Source organism: Procambarus clarkii, unplaced genomic scaffold, assembly GCF_040958095.1.
Source record: "Procambarus clarkii isolate CNS0578487 unplaced genomic scaffold, FALCON_Pclarkii_2.0 HiC_scaffold_1142, whole genome shotgun sequence".
Lineage (NCBI taxonomy): Eukaryota > Metazoa > Arthropoda > Malacostraca > Decapoda > Cambaridae > Procambarus > Procambarus clarkii.
Genome location: NW_027190173.1, coordinates 3036 through 11099, shown reverse-complemented (window position 1 = coordinate 11099; position 8064 = coordinate 3036). Strand labels below are relative to the sequence as shown.

Below are 8064 nucleotides of genomic sequence, written 5' to 3'. Positions count from 1 at the left end.
GAAGAAAGAAGGAGATGCAAGCAGATGTCTTAGAAGAAAGAAGAAGATGTTGGAAGAAGAAGATGTCTTAGAAGAAAGAAAAAGATGTTGGAAGAAGACGACTTCAGCAGCGATGACGACTTCAGGATAGACGACTTCATGAACTTCAGGAACTACAAATTCAGGAAAATTACAGATGAAGCTGACGCCTTCTTTGAGGGAACACAGCGCTCCACCATCGACCTGCCTGAGCCTACACCTCGAGTCCGAGACCGTGGACTCCAGCTCCAGGACCCACCTCCAGCCCCATTCCGCTTCAGGATCCCCCCAGACGATGCTGATGGCTTCTACAATGGAACGCAGCGCTCCCTCATCGACCTGCCTGAGCCTACCCCTCCAGTTCGAGACCCTAGACTCCAGCCTCAGCTCCTGGACCCGCCTCCAGCTCAATTCCGCTTCAGGAGCCTCCCAGATGATGCTGATGGCTTCTACAATGGAACACAGCGCTCCCTCATCGAATCACCAGAGCCTACACCCCGGGACCAAGTTCCTGGGCTCCAGCTCCAGGACCCGCCTCCAGTCAATGAGGAGTTCCAGCCACCGACACTGCCTGCAGATGAAGAAGAAGAGTCCCAGCCACCGACACTGCCTGCAGATGAAGAAGAAGAGTTCCAGCCGCCGCCCCGAGTTGAGGAAGAGCTTCAGCCACTTAGGCTGTCTCCAGTTGGTGAAGAAACTGATGTAGAGATACAGTCATCGTTTCTGCCTGATGAAGAGAACCAGCCGCCAACGCCACCCAGGGCAGAAGATGGAAGTGTAGAAGAGCTTCAGTCCTTGGGCCCGCCTCCTCCCCAGCAAGACCCCCAACCAGCTACCCTCAGCCAGCAAATTGGAGAACTTATCAACCAGGGAAGGAACGACCAACTCGCCCCTGTAGCAGATGAAGAAGATGCAGATAGACAGACCCTTGTGCGACAACCCCAACGAGATGGAGAAGTGCTCATCACTTGGTTCCCCCTGCCCCCTTACTTCAGCTGCCCTGAGACGTTTTGCCATAAGAAGTATACAGGATGTGTATGGACAAGCAAGCAGCAGTCACTCACCCGCCACCTTCGAGAAATCCATACCCTACCAATAACCTCGACTATTCAGAAGTGTGCAGGTTGCTCTGAAACCTTAGGACTCCGCCCAACCAGACACAAATGCCAAGCATTACGACGATTCTTTGAAGGCAGACCCCAAGCAGAAGAAGAAGTTAGACACCATTTCCAGTGTCCCACATGTACTTCAAGCTTCACCACCAAAACAGGGCTCAACAACCATCGCAGAACCCACCGACAACAAGATGCAGTGGCCCGCCGACGACCCAGACCTAACTCCCCACCCAACCCACAGCCTGCCCAGTCCTCACCTTCCTCCTCCTCCTCCTCTCCTCGATCCTCACTCAACCCCCAGTCTACCCAGTCCTCACCTGCCCCCTCTCCTCATCCACCGCCCAGCCCGCAGTCTGCCTACTCCACACCTGTCTCCTCTCCAGCCCATCCTGCACCTGACAACCCTCTAACCCAACACCACCTGCTTCAGCAACAAATCCCCCCCCATCCTTCCCCCCTACCCCCTCTCCCCCCTCTTAGCCCTATTCCAGAGCCGGATGATGATGCCCCGCTGTCTCCAGCCTCCAACACTGACAACCAAGACCAGTCACAACCCCAAGAAGATGATGATGATGGTGGAGACGACGCCGGCGATGAAGAACAAGACCAACCCCAACAACAAGAGGAGAATGTTCCAGATGAAGCAGAGGAACATTGGTTATTAGAAGAATTCTCTGCGCCCCTGCACAATCTCCTCCACCACCCAGACTGGGACGCCTTCACCGAGCTTCTGCAGCAGATAACAACAACAATGCAGGAGCACTTCAAGATCCAAACTGATGGTAGTTCGACGACTTCAACTCCAATCGACGTCAACGACTGTGCTGCCATACAACGACTCTACAGAAGAAATCGGAGGAGGGCAATCAGATTGATCACGACAGGTGAAAGTGCCCGCTGCGCCATTCCCAAGGAACGAGTCGAGGAGCACTTTACCCGCACACTTAGTGCACAAGACCCCCTCCAAAACTTGACATCATCACTGCCATCCCTGAACCACCTGAAGACCGCACAGAAATGGACACAGGAGAGTTTCGAGAACGTGAAGTAGCAACAAGACTCTCCAGAACAGAAAACACCGCTCCAGGAGACGACAGACTTACATACAGCCACTGGAAGCGAGCAGACCCAGAATGCCGTGTCATCACAGCAATCTTCAACATCTGCTTGAGTCAACAGAGGATCCCAGAGGCCTGGAAGTCTTCCCGGACAGTGCTCATCCCCAAGCCAGGCGACCCAGATGACATCACGAACTGGAGACCCATTGCACTCTGCCGCACCATATACAAGTTGTATACTGGCTGCCTCTCATCAAGACTACGAAACTGGATCGTGGAGAACAAAGTGCTGTGCCCTGCCCAGAAAGGATTCATGCCGACTGACGGAGTTTTAGAACATAACTTCGTCCTACAACACTACCTGGATGCAGCAAGAACAGGGCATGGCGATAAGGACATATTCATCGCTTCCCTTGACATCACCAACGCCTTCGGCTCAGTCCCAACTGAGCTCATCTCTGCAGCACTCCAGAGGATGGGAGCTGGAGACGACTTCTTAGCAGTCGTCAACAGCATCACCAACGGAAACACCACAAGGATTATGACAACCGGCGGCGAAACAGCAGAGATCCCAGCCAACTGTGGAGTCAGACAAGGATGCCCAATTAGTGGACTCCTCTTCAACATCGCCATAGAAGCTATCCTGAGGACTGCAATCAACACAGGACTCGAAGCTGACCCTGACCTGAAACACCCCTGCCTAGCATATGCTGACGACATCACCTTGCTAGCCGGGACAGAAGAGAGGTTGCAAGCTCTACTGAACACAGTTGGAAGAGCCTGCCAAGCTGCAAACCTCACACTTAACCCGAACAAGTGCTACTCCATGCACTTGTCAGGACAGACGCCAGTGGGTCTGAGAGAAACCCAGTTCCAGATAGCCGGAAGAAACATCCAGTATCGACTTGGGGGAGAACACTCCAAGTTCTTGGGACGCCCTGTCGGCTTCCAGCTGATGTCTGGAGACTCCTCAATCGACGAGTACATTGAACTTGGGAAGAAAGTTCTCATGAGCAAGTTGGCCCCATGGCAGAGACTCGACGCACTGAAGACATTTGTTTTCTCCTCGACAGTCTTTGCCATGAGGACTTGGCAGTTTAAGAAGACCACTTGGACCAAACTAGACGACGCATTGAAGCCCCACATCAAGAAGACCCTCTACCTACCAAGCCGCGCAGCCAACGGATACCTGTATGGCAGCACACGAGCAGGATCCTGTGGGATCCCTCTAGCAGCAGAAGACTCCGACCTTTTCCTAATCGACACTGCATTCAAACTCCTAAACTCGCCAGATGTTGATACAAGGGATATCGCACGAGAAGACTGCCGCCTCGTAGTGGCGAAAAGAAGACAAGAAGAAGAAGAAGAAGTAACTCCTGAACATGTCTGCTCCTATCTCTCCAAGGCCGAACTACCTGGAAGATCCAGCACTATCCAAACCATCTGGTCTCGGGCAAGAGATGCCTCTGGAAGAATGGAAACGACATGGACAGCTGATGGAGAGAACGTCTCCATAACCTGTGGTGACAAGACCTTGAAGGCTACTGCAAGAAGAATTGTAGCCAGAACCATCAGAAACCATCACAGACAACTTCGCGACGCCCGCCTACACACACTGCGAGACCAAGGAAAAGCGATGTGTGTAGTCTCACAAGAAAAAGCTTCCTCTCACTTCATGAGAGAGGGAGAGTACACAACGTTTGCTGACTGGCGCTTCATCCACCGAGCAAGGTTGAACTTGCTTCCCCTGAATGGAGCCACCCGACGACCAAACACCAACAAGAACTGCCGACGATGCGCCTGGCAAAATGAAACTTTGCCACATGTCATGTGTCACTGCATGACATACTCGGACGCCTACAGAAGACGCCACAACGCCTTGGTGGACAGGATCAAGACAGCCGCCTTGGGACGCCACTGGAAAGTGACAGCAGAAAACCAGCGAGTTCCAAGAGCAGACAGTGTTCTGAAGCCCGACCTCGTCATTGAGAAGGACAACGAACTGCTGATCATAGATGTCACCTGCCCCTTCGAGAACACTGAAGCCGCCTTCACGGAAGCACGGACCGAAAAGGAGATGAAGTACGCCGACCTCGCCGCCGAGATGAGGGCCCTGCCGCGGTACAACAGAGTGACCGTCCACGCCTTCATCGTGGGACCCCTAGGATCGTACGACCCCCACAACGAGCGTCTGATGAAGAGATTGGCTTCGAAGAAGTACCTCGCGACCTTCAGGAAGCTGTGTGTGAGCGACGCCATCAGATGGTCGAGGATGCGGTACATCGAGCACATCACTGGAGCACGACAGTATGAATGATTTGTATAATATATATTAGCTTGTATGTAAAATTTTGTATTGTATAAATGTTAGGCTCAAAAATAATTCACACTATGTAACTTGCATAAAAGCTCCTTTTGTAAACCTTAGCTTTTGCTGTAAAATGTTAAGCTAGGCTAAAATGAAAGCATTGTAAAAAGACACTCTGTACCATTTTTTGAAAATAAAATCTGTTCTTATCAGCTTAATATCTGATACGATCCCCATGTGGGATCCTCGATATTAAACTGATTTTTGCAACATGGCGAAGTGCTAGGAGCTTGCTCCACCTTTGCCGCGGATCGGCCCGGTATTGCAGTACCTCTGGGATCGGTCCACTCCCTTCGGGGAGACCAAAAACAACCCTATCAACTAGTCAAAATCAAGTAGGAGACGATTATGTTAATTGGTTATGTACATTAATGAATCGTGTTAATTTGAATTGCAGTAATTACTTCACACCAGCCAACATCGTATGAGGAAAAAGCCTTGGAACGAGCAGCAGAAGTGAGTCAGTCGAGTCCGGGTTTGATGGGTCGAAGCTGAACAACTGCAACGAGTTAGAGGGAAGGAAGGAAGGAAGGAAGGAAGGAAGGAAGGAAGGAAGGAGAAAGAAGGAGAAAGAAGGAGAGTGAGGTGAGTAATATCATTTAATAACTTTAGATTAAAGATTATGTGCGAGCAAAGAAATACGATGGTTGGTGTGGAAGGAAAGAAGTTGATTTTATGAATGGGGGGGGGGTTGCCAGTTAGTGCAATATTAATTGATTTTGTTTGTTTTCTGAGATAGGTTATATAGGGTGAAGTTTTTCTCTATTTATATAAGTGTGGAAACTGGTTTAGATAGCTTAGTGGTTTGTTATGAAAAGGCTGGTAGAGATGGGTTGAATAGTGTTAGACTTGTGTCTGCATTTAGTGGAGAACTGGATTTGGTATTTAAATGGCATCTAATATGACGTAGTCATTGTGCAAATAAACTCTAAATCAACGGGTTTACTATGATCGAGAACCTAACTATAATAGTTACCCATTGTTGGCATGCTCTTCTTTTTTTTACAGAATTACTCACTCTCCCTTGTGAGGGAGGGAGGGAGGGAGGGAGGAGTGTGTGTGTATATCACTCGGAATTCCTTAGTCGGCTCTGACGGCGAAATTATATTCATACATACATCAAGATTAGACGTTTATCTATTTAATTTACCATTGCTGGAATGTACCAATGCGTAATAAAGACGAAATTCGACTTGAGATGGAGGGAGGTGTTGCTTTGGTGTGGTTTTACACGGCAACTCAACGATCGTTTGCCACTTCCACGCTTGCCTGCCAGCCGGCCAGCCACTAGCCTCAAAGTGAATTCCAGTGTCTTGATTAGCTTTACAATCCATCATTTACCTCAATACACACTAACAATGTGTATTTATATACTTCAATCGAGCATTCGATGCACACATTCACCTGTAATATATACGTCAATGAAACCCAGAACCCACCCAAGTTCAAGCGCACCTGCACTCTCACCCCTCTCCATTTGAATGCTAGTTTCCTATTTAGATTTCAAATGCTTCATTCACCCCTCTAAACACCACCGACGTATATTTACATTCTTTATTTAGGCAATGTATGCAGGCACACATTCATTCACGTAAAATAACGAATAAAATTGATATAGAATCTACTATAATTTGCAAAGCGACCAACCACCAAATGTCATTGTGAAAGCTAGTTTCGTAATTAGCTTTGCAATACTTCATTTACCTCCCTAAACACCAACAATGACCGAGTATTTGTATACTCGGTAAAAGCGATGGATGGATTCCTTACACATTCACATATATTAAGCAATGAATTTGCTATAGTACCTACAGTACTCAGACTTCTCGAATTACTTACATCTTCTTATATCTTAACTTTGTTGTTCATTCAACAACAGAGTCGTTTTCCAGGGAATCCCGTTATGTTAGATGATGCATCGCCTCGCCTCGCCTCGCATGGCATCGAATCGCATGTCATTGCATCGCATCGCATTGAACTGCATGGTATTGAATCACAAGGCATTGAATGGCATGGCATGGCATGGCATGGCATGGCATCACGTCACGTCTCTCGTCTCTCGTCTCTCGTCTCTCGTCTCTAGTCTCTCGTCTCTCGTCTCTCGTCTCTCGTCTCTCGTCTCTCGTCTCTCGTCTCTCGTCTCTCGTCTCTCGTCTCTCGTCTCTCGTCTCTCGTCTCTCGCCTCTCGCCTCTCGCCTCTCGCCTCTAGCCTCTAGCCTCTAGCCTCTCGCCACCCAGCCCTGCCTCGCTTCGCCTCGTCTCCGGTTTGTGAAAACGATGTATCAAGCAAAGTGTTAGATGTGAAAAAGTCGTGATATATATACAAAAATGGAATAGTTGGCGCGTAATAGTGCTGTTCGTTTTCTGTTATGGTATCAGAGAGAGAACGTCTCCTATTTATATTTTTTGACGAGCGTTGGCGTAACAGGCCCCTTGCACTTTTAATTCGTTATTGTACTTTTCAAAAGCTGTAGCTACCTTAAGACACATGACAAATGGAGGTTTATGTATTAGAGTTAAGCGCTATACTCCCTGGCCAGGAGCGAATTCGTGAAACGCCACGCGAGTCTGTTTACCACTTTGCCGCCAGTTACATATTCACTACTCATGAATGAAACCATGTAATATCATGAATTTGCATATATATATAAATTCATTGATCAGGTAAGAAATGGTTAAAGCCTTTACTGCATGGCGTTTATATGTATGCTTGAATTCGAATAGTACTCAACGATAATCACATGCCCTTTTGCAATTGAAACTCGCTACGTGGTTTCTAGCCGCAATTGTTGCCTGGTGTTGCAGAGCAACCATGCATCCTATCGCTTCTCGGCCTTTTGGCTAAGATCAAAGTGTAGTATCTGTTCTTATCAGCTTAATATCTGATACGATCCCCATGTGGGATCCTCGATATTAAACTGATTTTTGCAACATGGCGAAGTGCTAGGAGCTTGCTCCACCTTTGCCGCGGATCGGCCCGGTATTGCAGTACCTCTGGGATCGGTCCACTCCCTTCGGGGAGACCAAAAACAACCCTATCAACTAGTCAAAATCAAGTAGGAGACGATTATGTTAATTGGTTATGTACATTAATGAATCGTGTTAATTTGAATTGCAGTAATTACTTCACACCAGCCAACATCGTATGAGGAAAAAGCCTTGGAACGAGCAGCAGAAGTGAGTCAGTCGAGTCCGGGTTTGATGGGTCGAAGCTGAACAACTGCAACGAGTTAGAGGGAAGGAAGGAAGGAAGGAAGGAAGGAAGGAAGGAAGGAAGGAGAAAGAAGGAGAAAGAAGGAGAGTGAGGTGAGTAATATCATTTAATAACTTTAGATTAAAGATTATGTGCGAGCAAAGAAATACGATGGTTGGTGTGGAAGGAAAGAAGTTGATTTTATGAATGGGGGGGGGGGTTGCCAGTTAGTGCAATATTAATTGATTTTGTTTGTTTTCTGAGATAGGTTATATAGGGTGAAGTTTTTCTCTATTTATATAAGTGTGGAAA

General features: G+C 47.9%; 1 non-coding gene and 1 pseudogene across 1 annotated transcript; both read left to right on the top strand.

Annotated features, from left to right (window-relative positions):
- Window positions 1-4676: 4676 nt before the first annotated feature.
- On the top strand, window positions 4677-4852 carry LOC138362073 (U2 spliceosomal RNA; annotated as a pseudogene).
- Window positions 4853-7380: 2528 nt separating this feature from the next.
- LOC138362063 (U2 spliceosomal RNA) lies at window positions 7381-7573 on the top strand. The gene has a single exon (XR_011227386.1). It is a non-coding gene; the product is annotated as a U2 spliceosomal RNA (small nuclear RNA).
- Window positions 7574-8064: the final 491 nt, after the last annotated feature.